This window comes from Uloborus diversus, chromosome 1 (genome assembly GCF_026930045.1).
Source record: "Uloborus diversus isolate 005 chromosome 1, Udiv.v.3.1, whole genome shotgun sequence".
Classification (NCBI taxonomy): domain Eukaryota; kingdom Metazoa; phylum Arthropoda; class Arachnida; order Araneae; family Uloboridae; genus Uloborus; species Uloborus diversus.
The window spans coordinates 236,578,777-236,598,096 of NC_072731.1; the positions used below are offsets into that span (position 1 = coordinate 236,578,777).

The 19,320-nt window shown below is 35.5% G+C and overlaps 1 long non-coding RNA gene across 1 annotated transcript; it reads left to right on the top strand.

The window, feature by feature from the left end:
• Positions 1 to 715: 715 nt before the first annotated feature.
• Positions 716 to 6,089, top strand: LOC129225912 (uncharacterized). Its single transcript, XR_008580758.1, has 3 exons — positions 716 to 741; positions 2,460 to 2,526; positions 5,941 to 6,089. It is a non-coding gene; the product is annotated as an uncharacterized LOC129225912 (long non-coding RNA).
• Positions 6,090 to 19,320: the final 13,231 nt, after the last annotated feature.

A 19,320-nucleotide genomic window follows, 5' to 3' on the forward strand; every position in this document is an offset into this window, starting at 1 on the left:
TCAAAATACGCAAAAACACAGCGCAAGGCTAAAACACATTTTCCAAACCAAGAACTAAAAAAAAACGAGACTAACTCATTTATTCCATTAACCCACTCAGCAGAACTGGTCGGCGAGACGTCCCATACTGGTCGCATGTTTGACGTCTGGAGGGCGCTTCAATATGATGTCCACAGGACGCCTCTAATTTCATTTTTAGTAAAATTTAGCGCAGAAAATGAGTCAAAAGATGATAAAATTGTCGAAAATAGATGAAAAACGTATATTTTACTTCAAAAAAGTTTAATTACTAATTAAAACCGTGTTTTTCCTGTTTGGTTTTATAGCGTCAGTTTAGTCAGTCCCTGGGACGACATAACAGTGACCATTTGAGGACCCTTTTACTCAACCCGGGTTCCAGCCCTCTACCCTGGTCCCTGGGTCGTCCTGGCGACGGACTTTATGCCGTCTATGCGACGCCGAACCTTTTTACACTTACACTTCATCAAGATATTCCGCGTAAAAATATACTCCTTAGCAAGAAATAAATAAATAAATTATTGAAAGGTTTAAAATCGCGTTTTTTTGTTTCGAAACACATTGTAACAAAGAAACATGGATGAAATAAAGAAAAAATTTAAGCTTCCAACGGTAATTTTATTTTTGATTCTATTTCGAGATATTCATGCGCGGCATTCTAAACCAGCGTTGTCTCTCTGAGCTCCCGCTCGCTGTTCGGCCATGTTTTTGCAAGCATGAAAGGTAAGTAAAAATATTTTTTTGTTTATTACGTATAGAAATGCAATAAGAACGTTGTGTGCATCTTTTCTTAAAGATGTTTGTTTAAGAGTAATCCTTAACGTCACCGAAAGGAAAAAAAGCAAACTTTTAATGTATATTCGTGTGCGTTTTTACTTAAAATGTAGTGTTAACTATATGATGTGTTCCATTGTTTGTCCGTTGTGTTTGTGGCAGTTTAGTGTAAATGTTTACAGGAATACGTTCTTGAAGTATTGAAAAGCATTATGTTTTTTTGTTTTGTTTTCTGCGTGTCCCTGCAGCAGGTGAAAAAAAAAAGGGTGCTCGTTACGTAATGTAAATACACAATCATGCCGATACTTCGACTGTTGCAGATTCTGTTGATACTAAATTTAACAACGATATTTTTTTTATGGTATGAAATTAGACAGTTGTGATTAACATTAATATAATGTTTTATTGCAAGCAAATTCGTATACTCTGTATTATAATGCAAGCAGATGATGTATAAAAATAATGATTTTATTGTTTTTCAAAGCTGAAAATTATTTTTCTTTATCTCATGCTTGGTTTTCTCTTTAAAGATGTTTATGTCATGATTCTGTAATTTTACTCCCTTAAAGTATTACACCAAATTTTTAAGAGTAAATAAACCTGAAAAGATTTTGCTGTTATGCATCGTTTTATTACTTTATTGCATTCAACTGTTTTAAATTTTTCAGGATGATTTACTTCCTTTTTATTTTTGTCATTCGCAAAAAAAATCATGTATAGTTTTTAATTTACTAATGCAATGATCATGCTCTTTTTCTGGAGAATTTCTTCAGTAGTATTTACATAAAGTTTGTCTGCGAGGTCACCAAGAGCCATTGAAATTTTAGGAGTCTTAATCTGCTCTTTTTAGGAGAAGAGGGAGGCTTGCCATCGTTCTTATGGACTTGACCAGCGCTGACAAGATTCTATGCCACCCTAATCGAAAACTGGTTGACTGGGCATGGTTCGGAATCAGAGTCATGTTACGATTTTTATGGGGATGCCTGTCCCAAGCTAACAAGGCCTTTTGGGTCTCGGTGGCCCTTGCATTCACGTGCATGATAGTGTATGAAATTAAACTTTTTCTTCTCCTTTTTATTACAAAATTGTAATGCATTGTTATTTTAAGTCTGAACCAAATGATTGGTATGACAGCAGCAGTGTCTTGTGATTTTTTGAATTTTACTAAAATTTATTTATAAACGTTTAAATTCCATTGAACTAGACTATATTCTTAATATTAGAGCGAGGTTTTGTTTTTGTGAACGACTTTATTTAACAACTACCAAATATTTTATTAGTGTTTAATGGAACTTGATATAATACAGTCGTAACTGCATTAAAGATACAAAGATAATTTTCATTTTGATTAAATTACAATAAAATACCATAAAAATTATTTTTCTTTAAAAAGCCAGCTTTTTACAGTGGTTTAAACCAAATAAAGCCCTGCCTACTGGTCCCTTGAACCAGTGAATTATTTTTCTAACCCATATGTAAGCAGTAGGTAGCACTGCATGAGTGATGGCCTGTTTTCAGTTTTCATAAACTATGTAAAATTGTCTACATTGTGATATCAACGCAGCATATATAGAAGATTCAAGGGGTACTATAATGAAGTACCAAATACATATTAACATACTATTGTACTTTTTGTCATTACATATAATTTTCTTTCCTTTTTTAAGGAAGAAAACTTAAAGGGATCGAGGAGCAGAATGGAAATGCTTCTACTTTAACTTTAAAGTCTAAAAGGTAATATCTTTTTGTATTGAATTTTCATGCTTTTTCTTTCTTTCAAATGCAAATAATATTTGTTTTTATCTGTCAGATTATATAAATCTAACCTCACTTTTCACCTTTTATTTCCATCGATTGACTTATGTTTTGCTTATGTGTTGAGCTAGGTTTCTTGAAGATCAAATTGTGACAAATGTTTTAATGTTTGCATACTGAAATTTTAACTAAGGGAGTTACGGTTCTAATTTTGCTCCCCCCTCCCCCCATATCTCTCCCTTTTCATGCAACTGAATTTTTAATTAAGTCCTTTGATTGTTTTATTATTTTTTAAGTTTCCTATAGTTCGGTTTAGAGCTGTTTTTTAGTCATAAGTATCTGTATAAAATGTTCCAAAATGAATATTTAAAAATCATTTTAAATACAGTGTAACTTTGATTTTAACGATACCCGATTTAATGATTTCCTGAATTTAGCGATACATTTCACTGGTGCGAATTTAACTGCATTGAATGTATAAGCTCCTTGATTTGAAGATATCCTTATTTAACGAAAACTTTCTCCAGTCCTTTGACAATTATTCAATCGGGGTAATACTGTATTTTTTTTTTTATTTATTAGCACATAATTGTGAGTGTAGCAAATCTGCTACTTATATTTTTCCATGACTTTGAATCAATGCTCTCACAAAAGCAACTATGTTGTCAATCAAGTGCATGCTCATGTCTGTGTTAAGCTTGGTTTCAATGAATAAATTCTGAGGAATTACAAGAGATCTTACTGTTGGGGGAGGGGGGTTCTCAGGCTTAAATGAAGGGCTGACAAGAGTCTGTCGACTTAGTTGGAAAGTATGAGAGGGCTGGGGCTTGGTGAACAAACTAACAAGAATGCATTCCATATCATTCACTCTGAATACCTTACACTCAGAAAACAGTTATTATATAAAACTGAATGAATATTCAAGGGGTGACCATCCCTTAAGGGAAATGGTGCATTGCCTCCTAAGCTGCGACCCCCCCCCCCCCCAAAAAAAAAAAAAGCATTCAAAGATGTAGTTTGTTTCAGTTTCAATAATACCATTCCCATTCGGTCAGGACCCCCTTCCCTGCATTAAAGAATTTTTCTACAGTTTACACCAATTATTATTTTTAAGATGTATATGTTTGATTGAACAGAGTGTTGTTGAGTTGTACTTGCTTTGTGTACTACTTTTCTCGCCTTTTTTTTATTTTTACCAATTTCTTCAATCGCCATGTGTTGAAATTGTTATTTCCCTGCAAAAAGTCGTCAAAACCCCAAACCGCCCACTCGCCTCCCCCCTCCAATAACTAATTTTTTCAAATAGTAATTGTTTTTTCGTTTTTCCCACTACAATATTCGTAACTTAATTTTGCATTTATTTGTGCAAATGTTATTTATTTATTATTGGTCATTTATGGATTATTTTTTATTTAGACATTGACATTTCATCCGACTTCGATTGCTTATTTTTATGTATATATATATTTTTTGTAACCATAAAAATCATCTTTTAAATAAGAAATCATTTGCGTGTTGTACACTATGTGCCAGGGCTGTACCCAGACTTTTGTTTCGAGGAGGGTTTTACCAAACATATTTCTTGTGCAAATTCAGTATGATCAATGAAGTTTGATTTCATATTTTGTGTTCTGTTGCTTTTTGTTAAAATAAATACTTAAAGAGCATTAACATGAAAAGTGAAAATACAATGTATTTCTTTCAATGAAAGAAAAAAAATCTGATCTAAGTTTTCTAATCACTCAAAAGGATAGATGTATTTACTCTTTACTCATCTAAGCAGATGACTAGCGCAGCCAGAAATACCTTCTGGAGGGTTTTTTTTTTTGATCAAAAATACCTTCTGAAGGGTTTTTCCCCCCATCAAAACAGCCTTTTCATATGCATAAACTACTGTATTATAATTTGCATTTTCATTAAAACCAATGCTTCTGAGGGTTGTTTTCAGCCCCTCTCCCCCTTCGCCACGCCACTGATGCACATATGAAGTAATACTTCTAAAATTTCTATTTTATGACATTTATAAAATGTGTAAAAAGAGTTTGGTACTTTCAACTTTAAAGAATTTTGGTATTTTTGTTTGGTATTCAAAATTCAAAGGAAAATGTTGCATTGTTCTGTAGAAATGTTTACAATAAATGCAATAAAAATAAATACTGCATATAAAACACCTTATTTACATTCTTATTCAATAATAATAATTTCATTTTTCAAATGAAATTGCAAAATAAATAAAAAAAATTAAAAATAAAATAGTAATAGAAATGTTTTCAACAAGAAAAATGTATAAAAACATCTTTTGAAGAAGTAGTTTTGAAAATTTTTGTGCGGATTTATTTCTAAAGTGGCTATTAAGCTAGAAATTTCTGAGCGTTGTTCTCCCTCCCCCCCCTGTAGTAGTAAGTATTGCCTTTGCTTTAAACTGGAAGACATTCTTGATTTGATTTTGAGTTTAACATTGATGATGGTGCCTGTTAGGTTTTTGCAATGTTAATGGCGTGGGAGGGGGGGAGGGCAGATTCAGCAGAGGGTCCCTGTGACAGTAATTTGTTGTGATTATTATTACTTCATTTTTTTCGATGTGAAAAATAGTACATGGAATGAATATTAACGTGTGTGTGTCCCCGTTCTGTAAGGTATTTCTTCTCAGGGCCTCATAATTCAAAGGAGTGACTGGGTTCGTTTACTGGGGTTATTGCTATTTTGAGTTTTCTAATTGTTCATTTTCAAAATAACAATCATGATTAATGAGTTGAACAGTTTTTTCAGAGCACTCTTCCACCTCAAACCACATGTGTGTCTATGCTTTTCCAATATTTTATAAATTTAATGCCATATATTCAAAGCTTGTGGTAGCATGATCAGCCTATCTGCCAAAAGAAATATGACTTTTATGATGAAAATTTGAAAAAATATGATCTATGGTGCAGGTTGCGACATTGAAAAAAATAGGGGGTTGGTAGGGCATAATTGAAAGGATTTTGACCTCATTGGGTTAGGGGAGGGGGGTACCTTGTAGCATGTGAGGGGGTGCGCCATCATCCTTGGGGGATGGACTTAACTGATACTTTTTTACGTAGGTGGTACAACGTTCGACATTGAAACATGACTCCCTTTACAACAATTTCTGGATCCGCCCCTGTGAGAAGGGGGATGAATCTTTTGATTACTCATTTTACAGTAGGGACTAAAGGAATAGGACAATATTTTGGCAAGCCAGGAATAAGAATTTTCTTAGTACAATAGCTTATAAAATCGCATGACTTTTTCCTGTATTGAGCAAGTATTGTTTTTCTTTCTCTCCCCCCCCCCCCAACCCATTAATATTGTGCTGTCCTTTTTTGTGGTTTTTGAAAATATTCTTATTTTTTCTCTTCATTAATTCTTTTTCAGATGGTATTGGAAAAAACATGAAGGTAGCAGATGACCAAGGGAAAATGAAATCCTGGCTGAAGCATTCAGCAGACTAGCTGATAAGGGAAACAGCCAACAATTAAAGAAATCTATTGTATAAAATTTGTCAATAAAGGTGTTTCATTGTATTATTTTAGTACTGCTCTTTGTATCAAACTTCATGGAATCCATTAAATGAAATTCAGGTAAATTATATAAGAATGTTGTGCTACTTTGTACTTCATTTTTTCTTTTGCAAAACTAAGTCCTGGCTTAATGTATTTAATTATTTTCAGTTAGAATTTCATTGTGTATTGATAAGAACCAATTGTGCACTAGTTTTATCAACTTGGGGGGGGGGGGACTGTATTTCAGTTTAATATTGATTGCTTACATGCAGGGAATAAATTGAGAATAACTTGTTTAAATGTACATGTTCATTTAGACAACTTTTTATATCGCGAATAAGAATTTTGAATTGTTTTTCAATTGGAAACAAAATTTGATTGCAATCTTAATATTATGCACTGGGCTAGAAGTTGTACTATGTATATTCAGGTTTTGGAAAGTTATTAAAAGGAATAAATAAAATACATGTGAAAATGTATAAGCAGTGCAGGGGCTGCTCCATTGTAGGCAAGATATTTTATTAACAGCTAGTTCAAGTAGTTTTATACTGCATTACTAAGAGGATTTTTCCAAGCCACTTGCTATAAGAAAATTCAAAGCTGTTGCTTAAAACTTGAAAATCTCCAATTATATGTTTAATGAAAGGGCTAAGTCTTTAAAGTTTTATCACTGAACTAAAATTTTGCATTTTGAATTCTTATAATAGCTATATCAAATTCTTATATTATTAATTTTTTTAAAAAATGGAAAGTCATAAACATAAATAGACAAGTAAGAAGGTACATAAAATGATAATAAAAATTTTCATTCAAGGAATGCAATATGCCTAAACTGTATTTTTGTGTTTTTCAAGCTGCTTTAGGAAAAGATTGTTGGACTTTCCATTCTCCAAAGAGCTTGGAAGAAATAATCAATAGAATACAATGCACCAAAACAATGAATGACAACTTTTTTAATTATCTGAGAGTGAAATTGATCTGAAAAAAAACTGAAAGGCGTTCAATATATGTATTTTATAGTGATGATAAATATACTGAACTAAAATTGCTTTAATTGGCTTTTTTATTTTTTAATTTAATTTATATCTTTTAAAAATTAGTTTGCTTCATTTTGTCAAATAACATTGGGGCTGCAAACCTGATGAATTTTTAAGGGAAAAAAATAATTGTAATAATAAAAATTTTCGTAACTAAATGAGCTACAAAATGAAGTAAACTGAATTTTAAAAAAATAATAAGTTGAAATAAAAAATAAAATAGTCAAATAAAGTTCACTCTACACAATATAAAGCACTATAAACGGTCACCCGACGCCGAAGGGTGTGTCTGTGGACGACCCTAGGGCACCGTGAGACCGTCGCTTTAATGTGGGTTAGTCCGCCCTAAGGCGATCCTGAGATGTCTCTGCGTCGTCCCTTAATAGTCGCAGTTCGTCTCCCGGACGGCAGACGGTGCCCTTCTGGGGACGTCTGCAGACCGTTATTGAACCCGGACATGGGGGCAGACTTAGGACGCCGGGGAGTGACGTTGCCAGGACGCCTCTATCGTCAGCAGATGACGTTCCAGTGACACCTGGACGACGACATTATGCTGAGTGGGAAGCTTAGCGTGCAGAAATGGAGGAACCATAATACTTCATTTGAATGTAAGGGGATTGTATATTCATTACAAAAAACTATTTACAGGTTAAGTTACTACAATAATTTTTAGATGAAGAATAATGGAATAAACGCCAAATTTAGCCAGATTACAAAATCATAAAAAAATAATAACTATTTACAGAATTGTAACAATATCATTGTACTCTAGATTCTGAGTGAAATCATTATTTATTTTTAACTAGCATGATAAACTAAGAGGATTTTGGCACCCCCCCCACCCTGAGATAGGAGGGGGCCTGTGCCCCACATGTCCCTGTAGTAATCAGGCTCTGAGCCTACACACACACAACAATGTACACGTAACCCAGGGGTGCCCACCCCCCTATGGGCAAGGGAACACAACCCCTAAATATCGCGAAGACCCTCCCCCCCCAAATGCAAGAGCCTCCCTAAAACTGACAAAAATAATCCTCAAAACAACCCCCCTATAAATTTTAATGACATAGTCTGCGCCATTATCCCCCACCCCTTTTGGTGGGCATCCCTGCGTAACCGCCCAGGAGGAGGGGCAAGTTTGGGGAGATAGGAGCATTTTTTAGAAACAATAACCCCAATGAGTAGGGTCCTGTCACAACTCGTGATAGAGAAACACATAATTTAATTCAAAATTTCAGAATTAATTTTTTTTTTTTTTGATATAATATGTATTTATTTTAATGAGCTTATTAATTTTAATTCTTTCTTTTACTTTTAGTAGTTAACGATTTTTTTTAATGGAAAAAATGTATTAGCTGCTTTGTTTAAAAGGTGCTGCTACTTTATTTGTTCGTTTATTTATATTTTACGCGTCTATTTCTTTAGAAGAGAAAGACATATTTTATTTCTAGAAATCAACTTAAAATATTTAAAAAGTTACGTTTGAAAATTTTTTCGATTTTAACTAATCCTCTTATATATAACTAGTAGTACCCGCACGGCTTTGCTCGTAATAGAAAAATTAAAAGGTCTTTTGGTTCGCCTGTATATTTACAAATAATGTATGGTGAATTTCCTCGCCAATTGGCTGGTCCCATTTTACGGTTCCACGTTATGATAATTTCGTATCTCGCCAATTGGCTTGTGCCCATGTTACGGCTCCACGTTATGATAATTTCGGAACTTACTCGTCCATGTTATGATAGTTTTGTTCTTAAAATTGGAATAGAAAAAGAACCACATCGAATTTTCAAAAAATCGCTTTGAGGTGCACACTCCCTTGCCACAAACTAACTTTGTGCCAAATTTCATGAAAATCGATCGAACGGTCTAGACGCTATGCGCGTCACAGACATCCAGACATCCTCCGGACAGAGAGACTTTCAGTTTTATTATTAGTAAAGATAAAGAAGATAGCCGATGATCGAGTAAACCGCGTGTTTCAACAATGAAACTCGCGCCACGGCATGATAATTTGATAATATGCTTTGGTAATTCGCAACTCTAGAGCTCGAATACGCTACCTTGTGGTGATAAACAATACTAAAGAAAAGGGTAAAACTTTCCATTCCACGTGTTCACCACGGGGGGGGGGGGAGGTCACCCTTTGACCCTCCCCTGAATTCGCCCTTGGCCACTGGCAGTGTGACAAGATCATGCGTAGGTGGTTGAACCGTTATTTGCTTTGAGAAAACCCTGTAGTCTGTCGTAATGTGAATGTGAATGCTTGATAGACATAACTTCAAACTGCACCTTTAAATCTACCTTACAGATACTTCACTTGAAGGTCTGACTAAAAAAGAAATACCTTGGCAATTAGTTATTTCAGAACAATATTATTCTACAAACCATGTTATTATGAATTTCCTCACAAATTTTAAAAACAATTTGTCAGGAGCCCACCAATTTTCCTTGCCACCAAAGATTTCACAATTTTTGTCAGTCTGTGCTTACCCATTTTTGGTTTTGGCTGGACACCTAAAAACCCCAGCTGTTGAAAACACAAAGCTTGTTCTTCCAACTGTCATAACTTATGTATCCAAATCTGAATTTAACTTATGCAGTAACCAAAACTATATACTGAAGCTGTCTAAATGCTGATCCTAACATTCTACTCTAGATATCAACCATTAAACCCAATATATTAAAATTGCATCAGTTAAAACAACTTCACATTTCAGTTTTGAATTCTAATCGTTTTGTTGTAGCAATTGTTTTCAGTCTGTTCAACTTGATTTTTGTATTCCAGAATTTGTAAATAAAGTTAAGCATTATAAGCTACCTTTTATTAAAAGTAACTGCAGGATGGGATAACTTTGGAACATTTTTCGAAGTTTAACTGTTCCTATCTTTATTTTCAAAGAAAAAAGCTAAATAATCACTAATATGTCAATTGAGTATTCCTCTTACAAGATATGGCAAAAGAATAACTCTAGTTATAGTGACATTTTATTTAAAAAAATCTAAATTTGTCCTAATCTTACCCCATTGGTTGGGGTAACATTGGAACAGTGCTTTATCCCAATTCAAAACAGTAGGAAACATGACTTCGAACCATTGTAACATAGGTGCCTGATCTACACTAGGAACAACAAGGAAATGAGTTTATATCAATCCTAGAATATTATATATTAAATAGATACTTAAGAACAATGCATTCTAACTGACAAGTAAAAGACTACGATATTATTTTAAACTGCTATGAAATTAAAAAAAAAAGATAGTGTAAGTAATACTATTTAAACACTTTGTAAAGTTTAGTTTTTGTCAACCAAAGCCAAAATAAGGCTGTAAACTTAGTTTTTTAACTTTGAAAATTTCTCAGTCCCAAAGTAACCTCGTGTAAAAGATGAAAATTTACAATGTAACAGGCTGTAAAACATAAACATAGTTATTATACCTTACAACATAACCAGTTATCATGATTGTCAGTTATGAAACCCTATATCCTCAGAAAAGAAACTAATCAGTTTATGCAGAATTTCTGATCAATAGAGACGTACCGAATAGCACTTTGGCCGAGTAGCCGAGTACTCGGCCTTTCGCTACTCAGCCGAGTACCGAGTTCCAATTATGTTTTAAGAAGAACCACGGACATACACGTAACAAATTGTGAACTCATTGGAATAGTAGTATAGACCTCCATATAAAAAAATAGTTTTTAAAACAAAATTCCAGCTGAAATTTAATTATGTATTATTTAAAAGATTTTGTTTGTGTCAACAATTTTACAAATAAGTTATTTTTTAAAGTAAAAATAACTACATATAAAATGTAGGATTATCAAGTTGGAATTAAAACAAATTATATCAATCTATACTTCTAGTCAGACAAATGTAAATAATTTTTTAAAGCAAATGAAACAATGTTAAAAGTACAAATGTGCAGGAGCACTGCAGACACATTCTTCTGCATTACAAGGAACATCTTTTTCAGTGCATAAAATGTGAGCTAATAGTCGAGGAGCAAACGGTCAAATTTTAGCTCCCGTGCGATTTTTGTGATACAATTATAGCAGTTAGTTTTTCTGAAAGGTATTTGCATGAGGAAAACGAATTCAGATGTTGCCACCCCCCAAAATGGTGCAGGGGGGCTGGGGGGCAGCTATAACTGCCGTGGGGGGCAAGTGATTTCCCGTTCAATTTTTGTGATACAATTGTGTGACTTAGCTTTTCTGAAAGGTATTGGTACGAGAAAACCAAATTTCGATAATGCCAACCCCGAAAATGGTTCAGGGGGGCAGGGGGGCGGCTATAACTACATTTGGGGGGGGGGCAAGCTGTTTCCCGTTCAATTTTTTTTTATACAATTATGGGAGTTAGTTTTTCTGAAAGGTATTGACACGAGGAAACCGAATTTGGATGATGCTACCCCCGTAAATGCTGCAGGGGGGTGGAGGGGGGAGGGATTATAACTGCATTTGGGGGGCAAGCTGTTTCCCGTTCAAATTTTATGATATAATTATGCGAGTTAGTTCTCCTGAAACGTATTGGCACGAGGAAACCGAATTTAGATGCTGCTAACTCCGAAATTGGTGCTGGGGGGCAGGGGGGGCGGTTATAACTGCGTTGGGGGCATGTAATTTTTCGTTTAATTTTTGTGATACAATTATGGGAGTTAGTTTTTCTGAAAGGTATTGTCACGAGGAAAACAAATTTGGATGTTGTCAACCCCGAAAATGGGGCAGGGGGGCGGGGGACGGTTATAAATGTGCAGGGGGGCAAGAGGTATTCTGTTCAATTTTTGTGATGCAATCATGGGAGTTGGTTCTGCTGAAAGGTATTGGCACGAGGAAAACGAATTTGGATGTTGCTATCCCCTAAAATGCTGATGGGGGGCAGGGGGGGTATGACTGCAAACATAACACACTTATATATTCAAAATTTCTCGGTTTACAACAAGTTTTCAAAGTTTAATATGCTTAAATCCACTAATAACAACATTAAATGCAAAAAACTCCGAATTAAATTGCTGACACGTGTTTCGAAGCTATTAAGAGCTCCTTTTTCATTGTAAAAGATGTGAGTTTATGAATGAAAATTCATCTGACTAAAGACGATCTTTCCATTGATAATGGGTTCCTGGTAACAAAGTTTATCATTTCAGTAAAAAATATTAGGAGGAAGGCCCCCCCCCCCCCGTTGATTAAAAAAATGCAAAATTGTATTTGTGTACTTTATTATTCTTTGTATATATTTCCTCTTCCGAAATAAATTTGTACCCTTTACCCAGGCCTATCATTTTGGGGGGAGGGCAGTGTTAAGCCCCCCCCCCAAATGACGGCTTTGACGGCCCCAGCTCTGAAAGAATAATGTTTTTTCGTTTGAGTTTTTCTCCTTTTTTTTTTAAAGTAAATTTTAACTAAGTGGTGGGAGCACTTGGATGAAATTTCCAACACCATGGTGGTCGTACATTAAAGAAACAAACATATGTCGAAGGAGGTCTTTTTTCTCCTTTTAGTCGAGGAGCAAACGGTCAAATTTTAGCTCCCGTGCGATTTTTGTGATACAATTATAGCAGTTAGTTTTTCTGAAAGGTATTTGCATGAGGGAAAACGAATTCAGATGTTGCCACCCCCCAAAATGGTGCAGGGGGGCTGGGGGGCAGCTATAACTGCCGTGGGGGGCAAGTGATTTCCCGTTCAATTTTTGTGATACAATTGTGTGACTTAGCTTTTCTGAAAGGTATTGGTACGAGAAAACCAAATTTCGATAATGCCAACCCCGAAAATGGTTCAGGGGGGCAGGGGGGCGGCTATAACTACATTTGGGGGGGGGGGGCAAGCTGTTTCCCGTTCAATTTTTTTTTATACAATTATGGGAGTTAGTTTTTCTGAAAGGTATTGACACGAGGAAACCGAATTTGGATGATGCTACCCCCGTAAATGCTGCAGGGGGGCGGAGGGGGGAGGGATTATAACTGCATTTGGGGGGCAAGCTGTTTCCCGTTCAAATTTTATGATATAATTATGCGAGTTAGTTCTCCTGAAACGTATTGGCACGAGGAAACCGAATTTAGATGCTGCTAACTCCGAAATTGGTGCTGGGGGGCAGGGGGGGCGGTTATAACTGCGTTGGGGGCATGTAATTTTTCGTTTAATTTTTGTGATACAATTATGGGAGTTAGTTTTTCTGAAAGGTATTGTCACGAGGAAAACAAATTTGGATGTTGTCAACCCCGAAAATGGGGCAGGGGGGCGGGGGGCGGTTATAAATGTGCAGGGGGGCAAGAGGTATTCTGTTCAATTTTTGTGATGCAATCATGGGAGTTGGTTCTGCTGAAAGGTATTGGCACGAGGAAAACGAATTTGGATGTTGCTATCCCCTAAAATGCTGATGGGGGGCAGGGGGGGTATGACTGCAAACATAACACACTTATATATTCAAAATTTCTCGGTTTACAACAAGTTTTCAAAGTTTAATATGCTTAAATCCACTAATGACAACATTAAATGCAAAAAACTCCGAATTAAATTGCTGACACGTGTTTCGAAGCTATTAAGAGCTCCTTTTTCATTGTAAAAGATGTGAGTTTATGAATGAAAATTCATCTGACTAAAGACGATCTTTCTATTGATAATGGGTTCCTGGTAACAAAGTTTATCATTTCAGTAAAAAATATTAGGAGGAAGGCCCCCCCCCCCCCCGTTGATTAAAAAAATGCAAAATTGTATTTGTGTACTTTATTATTCTTTGTATATATTTCCTCTTCCGAAATAAATTTGTACCCTTTACCCAGGCCTATCATTTTGGGGGGAGGGCAGTGTTAAGCCCCCCCCCCCCAAATGACGGCTTTGACGGCCCCAGCTCTGAAAGAATAATGTTTTTTCGTTTGAGTTTTTCTCCTTTTTTTTTTAAAGTAAATTTTAACTTAGTGGTGGGAGCACTTGGATGAAATTTCCAACACCATGGTGGTCGTACATTAAAGAAACAAACATATGCCGAAGGAGGTCTTTTTTCTCCTTTCTCCTTTGTACTCATAGAAGCGGAGGACAAAGGCATTGTTACGAGAGCTTAACATGAGTTCCTTGCCGCCGCCTTTAATTTTGCTTATCTCTTCCTTCCCTTTGTATTGCGGCCTAGTGTATCTTCAATTCTTGGTTGGCGGTCAGTTTTTCCAAAAGCAACAATGTCAAAATCTGATCCAGTTCTCACGGAATCGGCATGTCCAGTTTTACAACCTATATGTCTCTAGTTATTCTACAAAGCAACATGATGGGTCTCATTTTCCTAATCAGATCGTGATAGTATTGGTTTTTTACAATATCTCTTTTCTCTATGAAGCACACCGTATCTTTTTATTCTTCTGAAAGAAAATTCTCACGAACAAGTTTCAGAGAGGGAAGAGCAGATCTCTTTAAATGGTCAAAACAGAAATTTATTGCTGTCACCAGTATTATCTATTTTATTGGACACTTTATTTGGCCACTTTTTCTCTGGAGTCACATGAAATGGAAATTCGTCAACAAGGGAACGTTGTACCATTTATTTTTAAGAAAGAGAGGAGAAGGGATTCTTATTTTAGTCTAGCTCATTTAAAATAAAAATATTGTATGCAGAAGTTTGACGCACGTCGTTTATTAGTTTAGTAAGCAATTAGTCACTTTCAGATGGATCTCACTGAACCAAATACAAAGCTAAAAATAGGAATTAATTATACATTATGTATTATATGTCAAGAGAAATCCACCGAAGGACTAATCATTAACCCTACCACACATGAAAAGGTTTTAAAGAGTGTGCTAGAAAATGCTAAATATGAAAACGTCAAGTATGTTTCATCTAATATCCGTTTGCGTGGAATGACTGCAAAAATACTGGCTGACAACAAGGCATCATGGCATCGAAGTTGTTACCAAGATATCACTCATAAGGGACATTTTGAACGCATAAAAAAGCGATATGAAAGTCAAGCTCAGCATACATCACCTGTTACAAATAGTAGCACATCGAGACTGACACGTTCACATTGCATTCCATTCAATAAAGAGAAATGCTTTTTCTGTGACAAAGGTCAGACACGTGCAAAGTCCCTCAGAAAACTGTCGGTTGATCATGCTCAAAAAAGTCTGAGTGATGCTATTGCTAAAAGTGGAAATGAAGCCCTCCAGATAAAACTTAATACAGCAATAAACCCTGAAGATGGTCACGCTATCGACATTCGATACCATTTACAATGTTTTGCGAAGAATGATGTTTTTCTGTTATTTTACCTAAAATTTATAATGTTGGCATAATAAAACAAAAGTCACGGTTTCAATAAATGTTTTGTTTTGTTCAAAAATACTCTTTATATTCAGAAACCGAAAGAAACACCTGTACAAAAAATTTGGGGGGGACCCCCCCCCCCTTCCTCCTAACATTTTTTACTGAAATGATAAACTTTGTTACCAGGAACCCATTATCAATGGAAAGATCGTCTTTAGTCGGATGAATTTTCATTCATAAACTCACATCTTTTACAATGAAAAAGGAGCTCTTAATAGCTTCGAAACACGTGTCAGCAATTTAATTCGGAGTTTTTTGCATTTAATGTTGTTATTAGTGGATTTAAGCAAGCATATTAAACTTTGAAAACTTGTTGTAAACCGAGAAATTTTGAATATATAAGTGTGTTATGTTTGCAGTCATACCCCCCCTGCCCCCCATCAGCATTTTAGGGGATAGCAACATCCAAATTCGTTTTCCTCGTGCCAATACCTTTCAGCAGAACCAACTCCCATGATTGCATCACAAAAATTGAACAGAATACCTCTTGCCCCCCTGCACATTTATAACCGCCGCCCGCCCCCCTGCCCCATTTTCGGGGTTGACAACATCCAAATTTGTTTTCCTCGTGACAATACCTTTCAGAAAAACTAACTCCCATAATTGTATCACAAAAATTAAACGAAAAATTACATGCCCCCAACGCAGTTATAACCGCCCCCCCCCTGCCCCCCAGCACCAATTTCGGAGTTAGCAGCATCTAAATTCGGTTTCCTCGTGCCAATACGTTTCAGGAGAACTAACTCGCATAATTATATCATAAAATTTGAACGGGAAACAGCTTGCCCCCCAAATGCAGTTATAATCCCTTCCCCCCTCCGCCCCCCTGCAGCATTTACGGGGGTAGCATCATCCAAATTCGGTTTCCTCGTGTCAATACCTTTCAGAAAAACTAACTCCCATAATTGTATCACAAAAATTGAACGGGAAACAACTTGCCCCCCCAAATGTAGTTATAGCCGCCCCCCTGCCCCCCTGAACCATTTTCGGGGTTGGCATTATCGAAATTTGGTTTTCTCGTACCAATACCTTTCAGAAAAGCTAAGTCACACAATTGTATCACAAAAATTGAACGGGAAATCACTTGCCCCCCACGGCAGTTATAGCTGCCCCCCAGCCCCCCTGCACAATTTTGGGGGGTGGCAACATCTGAATTCGTTTTCCTCATGCAAATACCTTTCAGAAAAACTAACTGCTATAATTGTATCACAAAAATCGCACGGGAAACCATTTGCTCCCGGACTATAATGAACGTAAAAAAATCCGACTTTTGTCGGATGTCTTTAAATCCATAAGCTCACATTTTGTGCATTATAAAAAGCATTCCTTGTAATGCCAAAACACGTGTCTACAGTGTTCCTGCACATTTGTGCTTTTAACAATGTTTTATTTTTTAAGAAAGGGTATTTTTATGCTTCTTATAAAAAATTTTGTTAGTGGCAAAAATCCATGTAATAATATAAAAATTTCATATTTTCTGTACTTGCCTTTTTGCCTCATTTTTAATATATAAGTTTCATTAACTTTGGGGCATTAAAATATAAGATTTACTCCATTGAGGCATAACAAACTTCATTATTCTCAGAATTTGAATTTGACTTGTAAATTTGAATTGTAATGCAGTATATTATATGATTGCACTTTTTTTATTAATTGTAACATCTGCTTTGAACATTATTCAATTTTTTACAACTACTCGGTATTGGCCAAGTACCTGATCAAAATTTGCCCGAGTACTGAGTACTCGGCAAATTGTCCGAGCAAGCCGATTACCCAGTAGTTACCGAATACTTGGTACGTCTCTACTGATAAACATAGCCAAGATTAGTTGTACTACATTAAATTATTTTTGGAATAATTTATTTTATTGTTTATTTATTTTAAATTAATAACTATGCTTTTGAGGAAAATATATTTAGGATTTTTGATGGAAGTGCATTTAAATTTTACATAAGACACAAATTAGGTAAACTACTTCAAATTGAATGCAATATACCCCGACAGCCCGGTCATCACATACTGAGACTGTAGTTTCGTTCTTACTAGAACTCCTCAGTCAGGAATAGTGACTAACAGAGCTGGTTTCGGATGTCATCTCAATTCAGTTCCGACTTAGCCCTGGCTTAGGGGTGGTAACTTACTGCTAAATACCCATACTTTGTCTTCAACTCACGAGTTGAACCATACCATGCTGCGAACACTCGCTGGTGAATTCACTTTATCTACCAGTTTGTAGGCACTCTCAGCTTCAATTGAGATGATATCTGCCATCTGCTCAGTTATTCACCAATTCTGACCGAGGAGTTCTAAAAAGATCCAAACTGCAGTCTCAGGATGTGATGATCAGGATGTTTGGTACATTACATTTTGTTCTGGGGGGGGGGGCCTTAGCCTTGGCTTAGAGGCGGTATCTTACTGCAAAATATTTCAAATTGGCATAAAATAAAAATTAAATTTTTCAGGTAAAAAAAATTAACCAGGTATTCAACTGAATATTTTTTTGCTTAGTGCATCTCAATTAATATAAATAGAATATTACTGGATATTAGGGTTGGGCAATGCATCGCAAAAAAAAAAATGTTGTACATCCTACATCTTTAAATCAGATTAGAATTTTTCTCTAAACCAATTCATCAATATAGCACTGGCTACAAATCCTACCACCAATATTCAGACACCATTCCACAATCGTTACCGTTTCAATATCTTAATTGTTTAAAAATTCTGTAGAAGCAGGGGCACCCAGATGGGAGGTTACTGTGACCTACAAAAATGCCCTTATTCCACAATTTTTTTCAGATGATTCATAAAATTTAACGATAACTTTTTGAACTTACCTTTTAAAAAAATAATGATGTTTAATGTCTCTTCTCATAAGATGAATTCATATTCATAGCTTATGCAGTACAATTCAGCAAATTAAAAAAATTTCCCAACCAAAAATTTAAGTTCTGTTATCTTTGCGTGGAAGTATCATAAGCGAACGAAGACCTTCACTTTTCCCAAAACTTGCAGGAAATGCAGTTTTTTAAGCTCTTGACAGAAAAAATATTGATGAACAAAGTTTATATATATCTTATAATAATTCAACTACAACAAAAGAAAAAAAAACGCTTAAAGTGTAAAATAGCTACTTAAATTGCTTATACATATTTTGGTGTTTTGATGAACCACTTTTTAAATGCTAAAAGACTGCTCACATCTTTTTGCATTAGGAAAATAGATTCATTGTAATACCAAAACACCTATAATATTTATTGCTATCTTGTCCCTTTAAAGTTTTTTTTTTGGCAACTTCCTGCTAGCGTAAGAATCCGTTTGTAGTATCTGGGATAATTTATATTTTTTCATCTGGAGTATATTTTGTAAAATTTAAACAAGCAGTTTACAGTGAAATCTCGTTACAACGAACTTCAAGGGACCGTAAATTTTGCTCACTGTAACGGAATTTTCGCTGCAATTGAATTAGAGCAAAGTAATGGAAATGAAATATACAGAAAACTAGTCGACCCGTGCGGGACTCCGCACTGTGCTTCGAATCGTTTCATAAGGCATTTCGCTCTTTAAAAATTTCAAAAGAAGAACATTATGAAGAAGAACCGAAAAAAAGTAAGCGCAGAAAAGAAGGCATGTAATTTAAAGGCATCAGTAACAAAACCTCCTTAAATACAAAGTTGTGATAATTTGATCATCGCTCACCTTTTGGTCGTACATATTTTCAATGCAAACATAAATATCATTAAAAGTGGCTGAGTAGTGACTCGTGAAAAAGCAATAATTGTGCATGTGAAAAAAACAGGTTGTGGCAAATACAGTCCTGCCCATGTGGAGCATCTGACAGCAAAAAAAGAAACATTAAAGAGATATTTATTGGTACGGATTCGAATTGACGCCATTCTGATTAACAGC